The following is a 17,456-nucleotide window of genomic DNA, read 5'->3' on the forward strand; positions in this document are numbered from 1 at the left end:
GAAGTCCTTCTGTCCTCAGGTTTGTCTTCAATTGTCAGTCCTGTTAGAGGCAGACAGACTTTCTGCTCCTGGAACAGGCTGTCCACTGTTAGCATTCCGCTGTTAGCATTCTGCTAACTGGGTTAGCATTCCAGCGGTAACCCCACTAGTATGCTGTGTGGAGAAATGGGCATTGCCTCTCAGGATTCCAATACCCCAAACAGGAGGAGCTGGGGAGGCGTGGGAAGCATTCACCCAGAGCTTGAATGAGTCACATAACTTCACATAACTTGCAACACAACCTTTGTTTAACATTCAAGCAAGATTCCAGGGATAAGAGGCAGAGAGGGAGAGAGGGAGAGAGAGAGAAAGTTAAGTAAGCTATGGTGAGGACAGCCTAAAGGTCAAAATTGTAATATTAAATAAATCTTACAAGATTTTATAAACCCTAATTTATTGTCTATGTGCAACTGACATTTTAGCTCTTGGTTTAATACCAGACACTTCAAAGTATTCTTGTAGAAGAATGGTTGATAACCCTCTTACACAGTATAATTGGAATTCTGCATGTTAGAACATTTGGTTTCTGAAAGATTTTTGTAAATGTTAATAGCTGTCTTTTAAAATGGTGCAAGTGTGAAATGCTATGAAAAGCAAAGGTTTAAATGTCACTCTCTCTATAATTTTCATATTGTAAAAACTAAATAAGTTTTTAAAAATGGAAAACCTAAAAGCCTACTGCAAGTTTGAAGATACCAACCCATTCATTCTTCTTTTTTGAAATAGATATGACATTTAACTAAATGAGCCAAATTTAGAACTAAAAGTAATCTGTTTTTTTCTGAAATTTACTATTGAACGTTTAGCCTAAACTGAAAGGCAATTAGATTTAGAGAGTTCCCCACTTTTCTCCCATGTTGCCTGAGATTATGATTAAAGATCTGTCTCTAAAGCCTGCACCCAATGAGGCCCCCACGTATACGTGGTCACTACCACCCGTGTTTTTATTCGTGACCTGGCTGTCTGACTGAGGGGGTATGTGGGTTCTCAGGGCAGTGGTGAAGCCGGCTTCCTCGTGTTGATTGAATGATTTGGTCATTATGAAATGTGAAAATACTACCCTTCCTTACCCACTCCCAACCCCCACTTTTTCTTTCTTTTCTTCTTCTTTGTGGTTTGCATTCTCATAGTCACTGCACAAGGGGAAAAGTGTTCATTTTCCTTCCTTAACTCTGTGTGGAACTCGGAATTATGCACAGTACTTAACAGCCTGAGGATATAGGGCAAGACTGAGCATCTTGGAAATTTTTTAAAAAAAGAAAAGAAATTAAAAAAAAATAAATTACCTGGAATAAGATCTGCTCAGATCTTCTGTTTACCTAAATGCACTAGTGGAGTTCTAAAAAGTGGGATTGGTTATGTGGGTGCCACTAGAAATTAGCTACTCTTCATTAAGAACCAGAGGTTGCAAAGGAATCAATTAATAAAAATGTGAATGAGATGACATTCAGGAGGGGTGCCTGGGTGGCTCAGTGGGTTAAAGCCTCTGCCTTCGGCTCAGGTCATGATTCCAGAGTCCTGGGATTGAGCCCCGCATCGGGCTCTCTGTTCAGCAAAGGAGCCTGCTTCCTCCTCTCTCTCTGCCTGCCTCTCTGCCTACTTGTGATCTCTGTCTGTGAAATAAATAAATAAAATCTTAAAAAAAAAAAAAAAAAGATGACATTCAGGAGTTACCCTATAATATAAATGCGCTCGTGACCGTGCTTCACTCTGTCTTGCGGATTGGAAGAGAAAGGATCCCAGTTACAGCTCGAACACCAGAAGTCCGTACAGATCATACCCTAATTTCCCTTATTTCCTATAAGCGCACACACTACATCTCAGCGTGTCTGGCCTTGTGCAGCAAACCAGGGAAGGTTGAGTCCTGCTGTTTTAATATAGACCAAGGCTAATTAAAAATAAAAAAATAAAAATAAATCTTGCCATTTGCAAGGATGTGGATGAACCTAGAGGGTGTTATGGTAAGCAAAGTCAGTCAGTCAGAGAAAGACAATGACGATATTCCACTCATGTGTGGAATTGAAGAAACAAAACAGAGGACCAGAGGAGAAGGGAAGAAAAACTAAAATAAGATGAAATCAGAAGGGAGACAAACCGTAAAAGTCTCTTAACTCTAGGAAACAAAGTGAGGGTTGCTGGAAGGGACGTGCGTGGAGGGGTGGGGTAAGCGGGTGATGGATGTTAAGACGGGCACGTGATGTAACCAGCACTGGGTGTTATATACAGCGGATGAACCACTGAACTCTACCCCTGAAACTAATAATATACTCTATGTTAAATAATTGAATTTAAATGTTAAAAAATATATAGATATATTACATACACACACTTGGGCTATTTTCATAGAATCATATAGGTCTCACTAATTGTCCCTCAGCTTTTAACTCTGAATAGAAACCAGTTTTAGGCTAAGCCAATATTAAAGGCAGAGTCAAGAGGCACAGTACTTACTACTGGGATAAATTAGGGGTGGATATAGTCTGATCCCCCTTCGCCATAGCTTTGACCTAATAATACACCTTAATAATGTCACTCTGACCATAAACTGGATGCTTTGCCTCCTACTTCTCCACAGTGAAGGAAAAAGAAGCCTCCTTCCATATGAAAATGGGATTTTTTTTTTGAAGGGGGGGTCCTCCTATTCTGGGAGAGGCCTTAATATATGATTAGCCCTGTTATTTAATTATGACACAAGACCAGTGATCCTCAACCTTCCGCCAACATCAGAATCATGTACAGGGCTTGTGAAGACGAATCCCTGGGGCCCACCCCCGGTTTCTGATTTAGTAGATCTAGGATAGGGCTGAGATTTTGCATAGCTAAGAAGTTCCCAGATAGTGCTGATGCTGGCTGTTCCAGTCCCACAGTTTGAGAACCACTGAAACAGTGTGCTTTTCCAGCGCCCTCGCTGAAACATAGCTGGGTTATAGCCAAACACCCTAAATAGCAAACTTGGGAAGTCACCTAAGGACGTATTTTACATCCTGCCTTTCCTGGTTTACTAGAAAGATAAATGACATAGAACCAGACATTTGCCAGTTTATCATTTCCAACAGCACAGGTCATGGAGTGGTAAAACCACTTAAAATTTTCTCCGGCTAAATTACCGTGCACATGTTCAGTTTGGCGCCTCGATTATTCATCCAGTCCATTTTCCTCCCCGTGGAAGACAAAAATAATAACCAGTATGTTGCATTTGTTGATTTCTCCCTGCATCATTTACTGGCTTTGTCTTTTGTGGATCCCAATGCTTTACGTCATGCCACCCTCACTGGCATCAACGAGAAAGCTTTATCATTCCCATCTGACAGAGCCGAGGACATGGCTGAGGCAGATAAAAAAGGACATTTGGAAATACTGCTTTAGATACTCTGCAAGTTAACCTTGGAATAAACTAGACTACAGAGAGCACTGTTACTAGCTCTGTGATTTCTTTTTACCCATAGTGCTTTGTCCCTAGGCAACCAGCCACATGGCAGTGGGGGGGGGGGTCTCCTAAGAAACAATCCTGTAACTCATTTGCTACCTTCCCATAAAGATACTGTCAGGAACATTCTTTACTTCATTATAAAGTGTGTTTGGGGACCCCTGCGTGGCTCCGTGGGTTGGCCGTCCAACTCTCGGTTTCAACTCAGGCCATCATCTCAGGGTTGTGGCCTGAAGGCCAGGGACTGGATCTGAGCTCAGCACAGACTCGGCTGGAGAGTCTCCCTCTCCTTACCCGACTCCTCCCCCTCTGCCTTCCCTCCCTGCACCATTCTCTTTCTCTCTCTCTTTCTCAAATAAATAAATAATTTTTTTTTAATGTGCTTTTTATGAGGACCTGCTGGAGAAATTCTCTTAGGTCTCAGTGCCCAAAGGAGTTGTTTCTCTTCAACATTGAGATTGATCTACAGACAACATAAATCACCCACCCAGGCGTGTCCTCCTTTAGCAAAAATGTAGAAACTGCCTTTACTTTATTTTTGTCATCTCCCAGCATCTCCATGAGACTATTTACTTTTCAAAATGTTCTCAGCAATGACTAAGACAATTTGAGGAAACCGATAATAAACTTTGTGTCAGCTTCACTGTTTCCTGCTGGAAGATGCCACTGTTCCACCACAATAGAAGGAAGTCGGAGTAACTTTGATGGAGAGACACAAATGACTTGGGATCTGTATCGGTTGAAAGGCCTAAGTAGGATTTGTGCATGTCTAATTTATGTGGGAAGACCCAGTAAAGGAACATTTAATATGCGCTTCTCATGTATGTGCTTCCCCATCCTGCTCTCATTCCTGTCCCGCTTTAATATTTCCTTTGCATACCTGTCCCATTGCCTCACAAAAGTGGTGTGGGGAGGAGGGTGGTTTCTTGATTATTTTGTCATGGGAAAATAGGTGTTTGAGTTTCAGAGAAGGTGATAGACGGGGAAGAGCCCTGATGGATTCTGTGCAGGGCTGGACACCACAGAGTGAAACAAAATAAAATCCAATTATGTGTAGTCAGGGTATTTTCTAAACTATTTAAGAGATCTCATCTAGCCTCCTCTTCGGATACCTGAGAAGCACTTCAGCAGCTTGTTTTCCTTAGAGCAAAGCCAACAAAGAAAAAGAGAGTCTCCCCACAATTTCCTAATTAATTATAAAGGAGAAAAGAGCGGTTTAACAATGGAGAACTCTGGCAAACACAGCCTTACCCATTCTAGCATGTCACCAACGGCAGGACGAAGGCATCATGTGAAAAGTACACTACACCCCTTACCACCCACCTTGTGTTCCTGGAAAAAAAAAAAAAAATTATTCATGAATCTAGGATGAATCCAAAGGGTTGAATGAATATCCAAATTCTAATTATAATGAAACATCAGATAAACCCAAACTGAGAGATATTCAACAAAATAAATGAGCTGTGCTCTTCAAAACAATATCACAAAGGACAAAGAAAGGTTAAGGACACATTCCAGATTACAGGAGAGTAAGAGTCATAACAGCTAGGTGACACGCAAGATCTCAATACTGGATTCTGAAGGGCGGGGGGAAGGGGTGGGGAATTACCATAAAGGCATCACTGGGGCCATTAGGAAAACTTGAATAAAGATGTGTAGATTAGATAATGGTATTGTATCAATGTTCAACTTCCTCATTTTGATCATTGTGCCATTGTTATCTGAGTAAATATCCCTCTTAGGAAATACACAATGAAATATTTAGAGGTAAGGAGACACTCTGTCTACATCTTACTCTCAAGTGGTTCAGGAAAATCAATCATATAATAATTATACGCATATATATGTATCATGGGTGACTTTAACCCATGTGCTCATTATGCAACAGAGTAAATATATAAAGAACAGATATAGTAGAAACATAACTGCCTGTGTGTGTGTGTGTGTGTATGTGTGTGTGTGTGTGTGTATATATAAAGAGAAAGGAAACTATCTGTACAATATATGGGGGGAGAGAATATTAAAGCAAACCAGGCAAAAGTATTAAATACTAGTGTATCTGCTTAAAGGGTAGACTTGGTATGGGTATTTGTTCTTTGTACCTCATTGCAATTTTTCTGTATGTTTGAAATTATCACACAGTTTTGAGGGTTTGTTTTGTTGTTGTTGTTGTTTTTTAAAGAAAGGTCCTAGCTGCAGAGTGTTCTTTCCCTCAGCAAAGTGAATAGAGTGTTATTTGTGACGTGGCAAAGCACACAGCTGCAAAGTAAGGTCATTCACATTAACTAGCATCGTCATCTTTAAAGCATGATGCCCGGTGAAAACATTTCCTTCCATGCATAGACTTGGCTCAGTCCTTTCTTTAAAAAAAATTCCTGAAGCCCTCGAGTTCATTATTCACACCACAGAGTTCTCAGGTGGTAGCGATGTTCTGCACACCATCTTTAAAACACGCCTGGACCTCAAAGAGCCCTTCCCCCATCCTCTAAAAATACATCATCAGGCCGCACCAGAGCAGAGGAGTTACCAGCCGGAGTCACAGATTCTGTTTTCTTTGACAAGGGTAGCGCCGTTCTAATCCGAGAGGCCCGTGTGAATGCGCAGCAAACATCGGCTCCGACTTCTACTGTGGAGCTTGAACGAAAAGAACATTTGTTCCTTTTCATTCCTGAGTGTTTTCATGGTGACCCTTCTCGGCCTGGGGGTTTGGGGGTGGGGAGCGTGCATGCTTGTGTGTGTGTGTGTGTGTGTGTGTGTGTGTGTATTGCTCTCTTTTCCCTCAAAGAGATCATCCAGTGACCTTGAAATCCGCAGGAAGGGAAGCTCTCTCTTCTCATTTGCAAAATGAATAACAATTTGATCATCCTTAAACTTCTAAAAGGTTAATTACGCTCTCTCCATGAGTACTGAATAAAAACCTGTTTTATCTCTGCCCAAATGAAACCCACAGGGCTCGCCCTCCCTCTAAATCCGCCAGGAGACCAGGTCCTTCCGGCTGCCAATTAAGCACGATCAAGGCCTCCATCGGTGGGAGCCGGCAGTAGATTTTCTCATCCAAAAACTATGACAGCCCTCCTTTGCGAGAGGTGTACGGTGACTCTAAAACTGTCACGGCTGGAAAGGGTCATCTGGCTCTGGACGGGGTGGAGGGGACAGGGGAGCACGAGGAGTGAACGCCAGAGAAAGAAGGAGAGAGGAAGGGAACATGGTGCAAAGTTCCAAAAAGCTCACTGCAGGGTAGAGGCTTCCGTAAGAGCACAAACAACACAGCTCCAGAAGATCATAAAAATTACCATCCTGAAAAAGGAACAGCCAGTTTAAAGTTATTGAGGCTCTACCGCTCCTGGAAGCATGAGCTCCTGGCTGGTGGGCTGGGGCTCGGAGGAGTTCCATGTGCCGCCGCTCAGGTGTGAAATCTCAGATGGGTCAGCCCTGATGGGGGTCATTTGCTAACCCTTGTGCAGAAAACGTTCTCTAGCTTCCCAACGTGCGAGCAGGCCAGCGACTACTATTTCTTGTCCATAAAGAGCCTCTTTACTTATGAGAGCCAGAAACCATATCTAAGAGAGTTACATTTCATTTTTATTACAAGAAAACCACATCTTTCAAAGGAAAGGAATGGCACGGAGTCAGGGATGGGGGAGCAGACAGGAAACCCACACCTTCTGCCTGATTCGCGGGACTCCTTGTTTTCGTAACTTAAAATGTTTATCTTGAACAACTTCATCTGAGCCTCCCCAACATGGTGGTATGTAAAAACGAAAACCGAGGAAGAAATGGAACAAGTAATTTTTTCCCCCCTAAAAGAACGATGTTACTATGTACAGCAGTTTTGATGTTTTAACAGTAATGTAATGACCAAGATTCCATGCGGGGCCTGATCTTTGGACCAGACTGAAGGGGGTTATTGTGTATGTATAAAAGAAGGGCTCTGTGTAGCTCCCCCCACCACGTTCGCTAGGCAACAGAGCCAGTACTGGTGGGGATGGGGCACCGTGTCCCTGACTTCTACCCCAGCATCTCTCTCTGTAAGAGGATCTAGTGAGAATTATAACTTTCCAATGATTTCGCGAAAAACGAAATTGTTTTCATCAAAAAGCACTCTTGCAAAGTATATAGTTTTTGTTGTTCTTCCTCTTCTTTTTTTTGTGTGTGTGTGTGTGGTAAAATAGGCGTAACGTAAAATTACTATTTTCACACACACAATTCAGTGGTTTTAGCGTATTCATGATCTCTTGCGACCATCACCACTGTCCACCTTCAGCACTTGGCCACCATCCTAAACAGAAACCGTCTCTCCATGAAATGATCCCCCATGCCCTGCTCCCACCACCCTGGTGCTAAGATCTGAATGTTGTGTTCCTTCAAAATTTGTATGTTGAAATCTTAATCCCCAGTATGATGGTATTAGGAGGTGGGGCCTTTGGGAGATACTGAGATCATGAGGGTGGAGACCTCAAGAATAGGATTGGTGCCCTTATGAAAGTGTTCCCAGAGAGCATCCTAACCCTTTCACCGTGTGAGGATACAGGGAGAAATCTCTGCCCTAGAAGAGAAGCATGCCCTCCCTTGACCATGCTCACACCTTGGTCTTGGATTTCTAGCCTCGAGAACGGTAAGAAATAAATTTCCATTGTTTATAAGCCCTCCATCTGTGGTGGACCCCCAACCCCTGGTGGTCTCTATTCTGCATTCTGTCTGTGAATTTGTCTTTCCAAGTCTTTGTATAAGTGGGATCACTGTCCTTTCTTATCTGTATTCCTTTCACTTAGCACAACATTATCACAGTTTGTCCATATTAACGCATAAATCAGAATTTCATTTCTTCTTTCATCTGTAGATACCCCATCTTGTTTAGCCATTCATCTGTTGGTGGAAATTTGGGTTGTTTCCTCCTTTTGGCTCTTGTGAATAATGTTGCTGTGAACATTGGTGCAGGAGTATCTGTTCGAGCCTCTACTTTCAGTTCTTTGGGGTATACATATACCTAGACATGGAATTACAAAGTATGTCGTTTTTCTATGCAAGAATTGAGTTATCCCAGCTATTATACATGAGATAAGACACAGAATAGAAAAAAAAAATTTAGCAGACATTGGATATTAGTGACTTGGATTCCATCCCAAAATCTTTTTAGTTGTTGTCTTTCAAGTATTGGAACGTTTATAGGAAGATTTTGAAACTTCAGAAAATGAGGGAAGAAATGGAATGCTTCTTCTTTAGGGTTTTCTTCTGGCAAAAATACAGAGGTTAGGTCCAAGCTAATACACTAACATGGTTAATAACTGTGTTCCTCTGAGTGGTGGATGGAGCAAAACTTTTACATTTCTTAAGAATGGTTATCACTTGGGCGGGACACTGACAGGCTTCCATTCCAGCCTCCCGTGGACCTCTTCTCTCCCTGTAGTGCTGGGAATGATTTCCACTGTCCTTGCACAGTGTCCTTTGGCAGAGTGCCCCCCCTCCCCTCTCTCTTCCCTCCAACCTACTGTGCTCTTTATGAATTAGATAAGTCCACTGTTCTATTCCCAACTAATGCTGATTTTTTTTTTTTTTTTGAGATAAGTCCATGATATATCCAAGGAGTATCTATATAGACTGGCTAGATAATGTGATCCCATGTTCCAGGTTTTGGCTTGCAAACCTGAGGTGAACTGATGGGGTTTCTTCTCATCAGACGTAAGAATCTGGAAACAAGACTGAATCATATACCCCCAGAAGCAGAGGGCAGAGACTGGACGAAGGATGCCATGGGGTAGATTCACATCGGGAAGAACCACTGTATGTCAAAGTCACGTACAGGCTAGAGTGAGGAGAAGGCCAAGAAAGGCCGATATCAGAGGGAAAAAAATGGATCGTAAACACAGAAGTAGAAACATATTGAGACATTATGATGGCAGCGCTGCTTGCGAGAGCTGGCTTTGTGCCTAAGACTCTGCTCTTTTGAGGTCTTCCTGTGTGTCCCTTTCTCAGTGGAACTTGTGAAGCGCAGTCTCTGTTCCTTGCAGTTTAACAGGCATGACTGAACTTTCTTCTGTTGCATCCTCCTAAGCCCCCACCTGCCTTTCCCCCCACTTTTCCTTCCCCCTGGTCTCTGCTTAGACACACTGCCAGGGCCCATCCCTATAGCAGACCTGGGAAAATTGAGGAGAAAGAATACACTGGGGTTTTATTAAGTAGCAGCTTTATTGAGATATAATTCACCAACCATAAAGATCGGTATTTTCAAGGATAAATTTCAGTGTTTTTTTAAATTATTTTCAGGGTTCTATAATCATCACCACTGTCTACTTTCAGAACTTTTTCATCACCCCAAAAAGAAATCCCATACCCATAAACAGTCAATCCCTACTACCGCTCCGTCCCAGCTCTAAATGACCAACCTATATTCCGTCTCGATGGATTTAGCTATTCTGGACATTTCATATGAATACATTATATACCAGATACAACAAACACAACGTATGGCTAACTTCTCTCGTGGAGTGTAACGGTTTTCAAGACTCATCCATGTTGTTGTGTATGTGAGTACTTCCCGGATCTGACCATTGAGTAATATTCCATTGTATGGATATACCACAATTTGTTTACCCATTCGTTGGCTGATAATTATTTGGGTTATTCCAGGTTTGTGCTATTATGAATCATGCGGCTGTGAACATTTGCATAGACATGTTTTCAGTTCTCTTGGGACTCTAGCTGGAAAGGGAAAGGCTAGGGCATCTGGGAGACTGCTGTGCCTTTTGACATACTATCTCTCCCTTTTCCTTTCTACGTATTTTAAGGCCTTCTGTGGGCTTTGTTGCTATCATTCTGTTCTTCAAATTTTCTTCGTATTGCTGCTTTCAGTACACTTTCCTTTTTTTTTTTTTTTCTTCCCACTTTTACCTTTACCCATGATTTGAGTTCATTTTTTAAACATCATCCTTAAATCGCTTTGCTGGATTCCCTTTATCCTTCCTTCCTTCTCTGTTCTGGCCCCGATGGTGCTCGAGGAAGCCCGGTACATCTAGAGGAAAGTAAGGCTCGTGCGGAGTATAATCCCACGAAGTAGTTCCACAGAGAAAGGACCTGAGAAACAGAAGGACATATTCAAGGGTGCATACACAGAAGATTCCAGTAGCTGATATTTAAAGAACTGCTGTGCTCATATTTTCTATTTCTGTATTTGTGAAGTCTGACCAAGAAACCTGATGTTGACCTGCAGCCTTTTCCATCCATGCATCCAAACAAACTGCAAATATAATGTGACTCCCATGTAATTGGTTCAGCCGCTGCTCTAGGCTATGTCACCATCAGCGGCACTAACCCTTTGCCTCGGGCGCCATATGGACAGTGACAAGCGAGTCACCCTGATGACAAGAAGAACTCTAAGTGGATTGAGGGAGGCTTTTGACTGGTCCTAGCCCCACTGCTTCCCAGGAGGACGCACCTCTGTCTTATTCCCACTGTAAACTCGGGTCTCAAGCTCAGAAGCACCAATTTTGCTCAGGGAGGTGATTCAGCGTACTCCACGTTTTTGACAGCTGACCAATTAAAAACCAGATGACACCGTTAACAAGCTCCGAATAAGCCAGGCTATCAAGCCATAGAAGGCGCCAAAGCACCTACTACCCCGCCGATCTCTGCGTGAGTCTGAGAGAAATTCAGTGATCATCACAATGATGAAGATAATGCCGATGACCTCGGGGGTGCTGGGCAGGACTCAAATCATTAACTAGAAGGCAGCATATTCTGTTTCTGGCAAATATTACCAGGGAGCCTTCCATTTATTCCATTTCAGTAATTTTTGTCGTCAACATTCTGAAATTTCATCCAACTCCAGTTAATGATTTGAATCCTGACCAGCGCCCCTGAAGTCTTTGTCACCTTCACCAACGTGATTACCATGGACTGTTTCTCACGCTCCTACTGAGCGTGGCCACACAGTGGAGGAAGCAGTGTGTCTGATTTCACATGGACCGTTATAGACACGGCTTCATCCATATTTGGTCAAGCCACATAGTTTATACCATTCCTCAGAAGTTTGTTAATAAGCACTTTGTTAAGCCTTTCCGTCTATAAATGCGGACGCTGGGACATGTCTCCAAAGGGAAAACCATGCAAACTCATACTCCTGAAATTCAGTAAGGCGCCATTTTGGAAAAGCCATTGGAAATTTTTCAGGACCAAGAATGACAGAGAGAGGCCTGAGCCCCAAACTGACTTATAATTCTGATAAATATTCAGGGTGTCAGGAAGGAGGACCTTTGGGAATATAGTGGGATGTGAACAGCGACGGTCTTTATTTTTATTTTTCTCTTCTTTGTTAGCCAACATACCAAACCCCTCTCCAAATAAAGAAGGGGTGCCGACACCACTCAGGAATTTTCAATTAGCAAGTGCGCCCTTTCCTCCAGTTAATCGGACTTCAGCGAGAGAGGTTTAAAATAATTATGGAGGGTGCAGTACTTTGGATCTGAGTTGCTGTAAAAAGTGCACATTGGAGAAGTTTCAGATAGCTCAGCATGATGCAAATTGCTACCATACGCATCACTTACTGGAACCACACCGATCTCAGCAGAGGTGGCGGGAGTGACATCACCAGCACTATGACTTGAACCGCCCTCAGGAAAATATAACTGATGGAGGTTAGCAACACACAGAGACCCAGCAATACACACCATGTGAGACCAATCAACAAGCGGTTGCAGGGGTTCTCGGTTTCATTTCTCAAATTTTATAGCTTGCCCACATAAAAAATTTATAAGAGAAACTTGGGACATTTTTGAGGCAATGATGGGAAGTGGCACTGTGAGCAACATTTTATTTTGTTCTCCTCAGGTTAAAACACACACACACACACACACACAAATGAAAGCTTTCATAGTCTCTGTATTAACAGCCAATGATTCTGGTCACCAATTCTGATGCGTGGGTTTTCCCCCACACTAGACAGTTCTCAGACACCGGCTGGGTGTCCTATCATTCACTCCCATCTCGACGCTGTCTACATGGAGATCGCAGCTGACCCCAGAAGTGAAGGGCTCAGTGCTCTGAGATGCCAATGACAAGTGCAGGTATAGATCAGAAGTTCCAACGATCCCCTCCTTGGGTTCAATTAATTTGGTAGGCCAGTTCACAGAACTCAGAGAAATCTGTTGGACACTGGGTTATGGGCTTATTATTAAAGGATATAGGAATTAAAGGATATCAGGAATAGCCAGAAGCAAGAGAAGCAGGGCTAAGTATGAACAAAGGGCAAGGAGCTTCCATGTTCTCCGAGTACACCATTCTCCCTGAACCTCCATGTGTCCACCAACCCAGAAGCTCCCCAAACCCTGTCATTTTGGAGTTTCTCTGGAGGCTTCACTCCATAGTAACGATTGATTAAATCATGGTGATTGAAGTCAATTTCCAGCCCCTCCATCCTGCCTGGAGGTCTGTGGTTTATTTATTATATTTTTCCCCACCAGTGTGCAAATTCATGAAAAATGGGGTGCTTACTCGCTAGCCCCATGAGGAAAAGTCCAGGAGAGGGAACAGCATGTAGGAAATCCTGACACAGCAGAGAGCTCGGTGGGCTGAGCTGTTGACAAATAGTGTGCCTTTAGGTTGTATTCTGGAACCACCGATGTCTCCAACTCAGGAAAGTGAAACAAGTGGTTGGACGGAAGAATGAACAAATCATCAGAGCAAGAGTTCCTAGCGTGCTAAACAGCCGGGTCTACAGAGGAAGATGGAGAGGAAGCGGGTAAAAAGGGAGAGGTTGACCTCCACTGCTGTGCACGGCACGCAAACAGTCATGCTTCTCTGAAGCATATTCTCAGTACATCTCATAATTATTGTCCTGCATATTTTTATAAGATCCAATGGAAAATATCTCCCATATCAGTTACAGGGGCTCCTGGGTGGCTCAGCCAGCTAAGCGTCTGCCTTTGGCTCCAGTGATGATCTCGGGGTCCTGGGATTGAATCCCTCATCAGGCCCCCTGTTCACCAGAGAGTTTGCTTCTCCCTCCCTCTTTCTCTCTCTCTGACCTTCCTCCCTGCTTGTGCTCACTCTCTCTCTCTGTCTCAAATTAAAAACAACAACAACAACAACAACAACTCAGAGAAAGGCGGTTAGGAGAGAAGTAAAGTTGTTTTAACACAAATCAGCAAAGTCTACCCTCCCATTGCCTTCAGTATTGTCTACTCTCAAGCAGGTGTGAAGCTTCAAATGCCATTGTTTATCACAGACACACATCTTTTGGTCATGAGAATATTTAAAGTCCCTAGCCCAGATGACCCAGTTGTAATTTGGGCTTGTATCCAAATTCATTCATGTTTCTTTAGAGGACCTGGGCAAATGTCCACCCTCCATCTCTCTGAGGGTGGCACAGATGATGTGGTCCTGGCAGTGGGTTCCTCGGTGTCCCCTTGTGAGGTCCACCACAAAAGAACGACCCCACCAGTACATGTACTTACTGAAAGTTTCTATTTCTCACATTCCCTTTACACCCGTCTCACCTTTCTTTCTAGCCAGTGGTTCTCCATCCTCCTGAAAATTAACACTGCCGGAGAGCTTTTGGAAAGCCTGATGCGCAGACCCAGCCCTAAACATACAGAATCAGAATCTATGGGGAAGGAGCCCAGGCAGGTCCGAGTGTTTTTCAAAACTTCTAAGGCAACTCCACTGAAGGGACAGGGTGGGGAAATGGTGCTCTAGGGGCACCGGGGTGGCTCAGCTGGTTCAGCCTCCAACTCCCGGTTTCAGCTCGGGTCATGATCTCAGGATCGTGACATTAAGCCGTGCTCAGTGTGGAGTCTGCTTTGAGATTTTCCCCCTCTGCCCCTCCCTGCTCCAGCTTGCACGGGCTTGTGTACTCTATAAATAAATAAACAAACAAACAAATAAATAAATACTGCTGTAGAAGACTATAAACCCACCTAAATCAGAAAGTTCCAGGTCGACAGCCACTGCAGTACATTGAGCTCCATAGCGACAGCGCCGGGGCAAGTGAGAGCCAGACGGGCACTGGGCGACTCTGTGCCTCGCTGAGGAAAATAATTAACCACGGGCAAAGGAGATCCTAAGAAGCCGAGAGGCAAAATGTCATCATGTGCATTCTTTGTGCAAACTTGCCGAGAGGAGCACAAGAAGCAGCACCCAGATGCTTCAGTCAGCTTCTCAGAGTTTTCTAAGAAGGGCTCAGAAAGGTGGAAGACCATGTCTGCTAAAGAGAAAGGAAAATTTGAAGACATGGCAAAGGCTGACAAGGCCCGTTATGAAAGAGAAATGAAAACTTATATTCTCCCTAAAGGGGAAACCAAAAAAGAAGTTCAGGGATCCCAATGCACCCAAGAGGCCTCCTTCGGCCTTTTCTTGTTTTGTTCTGAGGATCGCCCAAAAATCAAAGGAGAACATCCAGGCCTATCCATCGGTGATGTTGCAAAGAAACTGGGAGAAATGTGGAGTAACACTGCTGCAGATGACAAGCAGTGAAAAGAAGGCTGCTAAGCTGAAGGAAAAATATGAAAAGGACATTGCTGCATAACGAGCTGAAGGAAAGCCTGATGCGGCCAAAAAGGGAGTCGTCAAGGCTGAAAAGAGCAAAAAAAGAAGGAAGAGGAGGAGGAGGAGGAAGATGAAGAAGATGAAGATGAAGATGAAGAAGAAGATGATGATGATGAATAAGTTGGTTCTAGCGCCATTTTTTCCCCTTGTCTATAAAGCATTGAACCCCCCTGTACACAACTCACCCCTTTTAAAGAAAAAAATTGAAATGTAAGGCTGTGTAAGAGTTGTTTTTAAACTGTACAGTGTCTTTTTTTGTATAGTTAACACACTACCGAATGTGTCTTTAGATAGCCCTGTCCTGGTGGTATTTTCAAGAGCCACTAACCTTGCCTGGTGCAGTATGGGGGTTGTAAATTGGCATGGAAACTTAAAGCAGGTTCTTGTTGGTGCACAGCACAAATGAGTTATATAGGGGGATGGTAGTTTTTCATCTTCAGTTGTCTCCGATGCAGCTTCTACAAAATAATTGTTCTGTTAACTGAATACCACTCTGTAATTGCAAAAAAAAAAAAAAAAAAAAAAAAAGTTGCAGCTGTTTTGTTGACATTCTGAATGCTTCTAAGTAAATACAATTTTTTTAATTAGTATTGTTAAAAAAAAAAAAAAGAAAGTTCCAGGTCATTTGTTTGTACATATCAACCTGTTCATAACTCATACCATAGTGCTCTGCCCTGTTTGTGTCTTTGTTGAACAACATACAGATGAATGAAGGAATAGGAAATAGATGAGTAAATAAAACTATAGGGAAAAAAATATTGTCGTTGTTTATGATAAAAATTAACAAAGCCATGTCAGTAATGAATTAGAATGCTTTTCCTTAACACATTATTCTTCGGAAGTACTATCATTGAACCAGTATTATGGAGTATATTGGTTAAAATGGAATCACACACACACACACACAGAGCACACTTATGTCAAACTTTTTTAAAAAGATTTTATTTATTTATTTGAGAGAGAGAGTGTGATCACGAATGTGGGGAGGAGCAGAGGCGGAGGGACAGGCAGGCTCCCTGCTGAGCAGGGAGCCCAAGGAGGGGCTCAGTCCCAAGACCCCACAAGACCTCAGATCATACCCTGAGCCAAAGTCAGATGCTTCACCAACTGAGCCAGGTACCTCCGGGTCAAACATTTTAATACTCATTTGCCTTTTTTTCTTCTTTCTTTTTTTTAAGAGAGAAAGCATGTGGGGAAGGGCAACGGAGAAGGAGAGAGGGAGAATTGCAAGTGGGCTCCGTGCTCAGAGCAGAGCCTGACCTGGACTCCGTCGAACCACCCTGAGATCATGACCTGAGCCAAAATTCAGAGTTGAACACTTACCTGACTGAGCCACCCATTATTTGCCCTTTCTTTTTCTTTTTCTTTTTTTTCAGTATATAGAACTGGGACCTCAACACTGGGTTACTTATTAAATCACACCCAGAACGCTTTGCATTTTTGTGTGTAGGAGAAACTTGGACACATTTATGAAGCAATCTAAATGCAAATCGCTTCTAGGTTTCTAGGATCTCCTCCCCACAGTATTCACAGTTGTCCCCACCATACCTGCTCAACCACCTTATCTTTACTGAACATTTTCAACAGATACAACTTAGTTTCCATTGAAATAACAAGTTTCTTTCCAACTTCATATTTCATTGGCTCACGTAAATTTTAATTAGATTTTATAATTACAGGAGCAATTACAACCTGCTAAAACAGGTTCGGAAACAAATGTAACCAGCTTCATGAAGCACACATCTCACCTGGTGGAAGACAGGTACAGACCATATTGTAACTAGCATTCAGCCCTAAATTACCTCTGTTCTCAGTGAGTGCCTCTCCTTGACATTCAGCCCCCAAGAGCCAAGTTCCAGCTAACACTCGTCAAGAGAATGCCAATCTAATTAACACCTCCCTTCCATTTCACTCAACTCACCATATACATTTGGGGTCTACTACATGCAGACATTTACAGTAGACTCAGCAGGAGGGATTAAAACCAAATGAGACCTTAAAAGTCCTCTCATACTTGGGGCACCTGGGTGGCTCAGTGGGTAAAGCCTCTGCCTTCATTCAGCTCAGGTCGTGATCTCAGGGTCCTGGGATCAAGCCCCGCATCGGGCTCTCTGCTCAGCGGGGAGCCTGCTTCACCTTCTCTCTCTACCTGCCTCTCTGCCTGCTTGTGATCTCTCTCTCTGTGTCAAATAAATAAATAAAATCTTTAAAAAAAAAAAAAGTCCTCTCATACTCTTGTACAAATACCATCACCACTGTTATTAGCTGACATTCATTGACCACCTACTTTGTGGTAGGTATTCTGTAAAATTCTTCGTCTACATTATCTCAGCTAATTCCCGCAACATCTCCTGGAGTTAGATACAAATATCATAAGCCCTGTTTTATAGATAATTTGAGCTGAGAGAATCACTTAGTGAGTGGCAAAGCCATGACTGGGCTGTGAGTGAGC

The 17,456-nt window shown here is 43.0% G+C and overlaps 1 long non-coding RNA gene and 1 pseudogene across 1 annotated transcript; one reads left to right on the forward strand and one right to left on the reverse strand.

Annotated features, from left to right (window-relative positions):
- Positions 1-10,277: 10,277 nt before the first annotated feature.
- Positions 10,278-10,984, reverse strand: LOC131832548 (uncharacterized). The gene is made up of 2 exons (XR_009354093.1): positions 10,899-10,984; positions 10,278-10,537 (listed from the first exon to the last, which is right to left on the reverse strand). It is a non-coding gene; the product is annotated as an uncharacterized LOC131832548 (long non-coding RNA).
- A 3,402-nt stretch (positions 10,985-14,386) lies between these two features.
- On the forward strand, positions 14,387-15,609 carry LOC131832547 (high mobility group protein B1-like; annotated as a pseudogene).
- Positions 15,610-17,456: the final 1,847 nt, after the last annotated feature.

The sequence above is a fragment of the Mustela lutreola genome, chromosome 5 (assembly GCF_030435805.1).
Source record: "Mustela lutreola isolate mMusLut2 chromosome 5, mMusLut2.pri, whole genome shotgun sequence".
Classification (NCBI taxonomy): Eukaryota; Metazoa; Chordata; class Mammalia; order Carnivora; family Mustelidae; genus Mustela; species Mustela lutreola.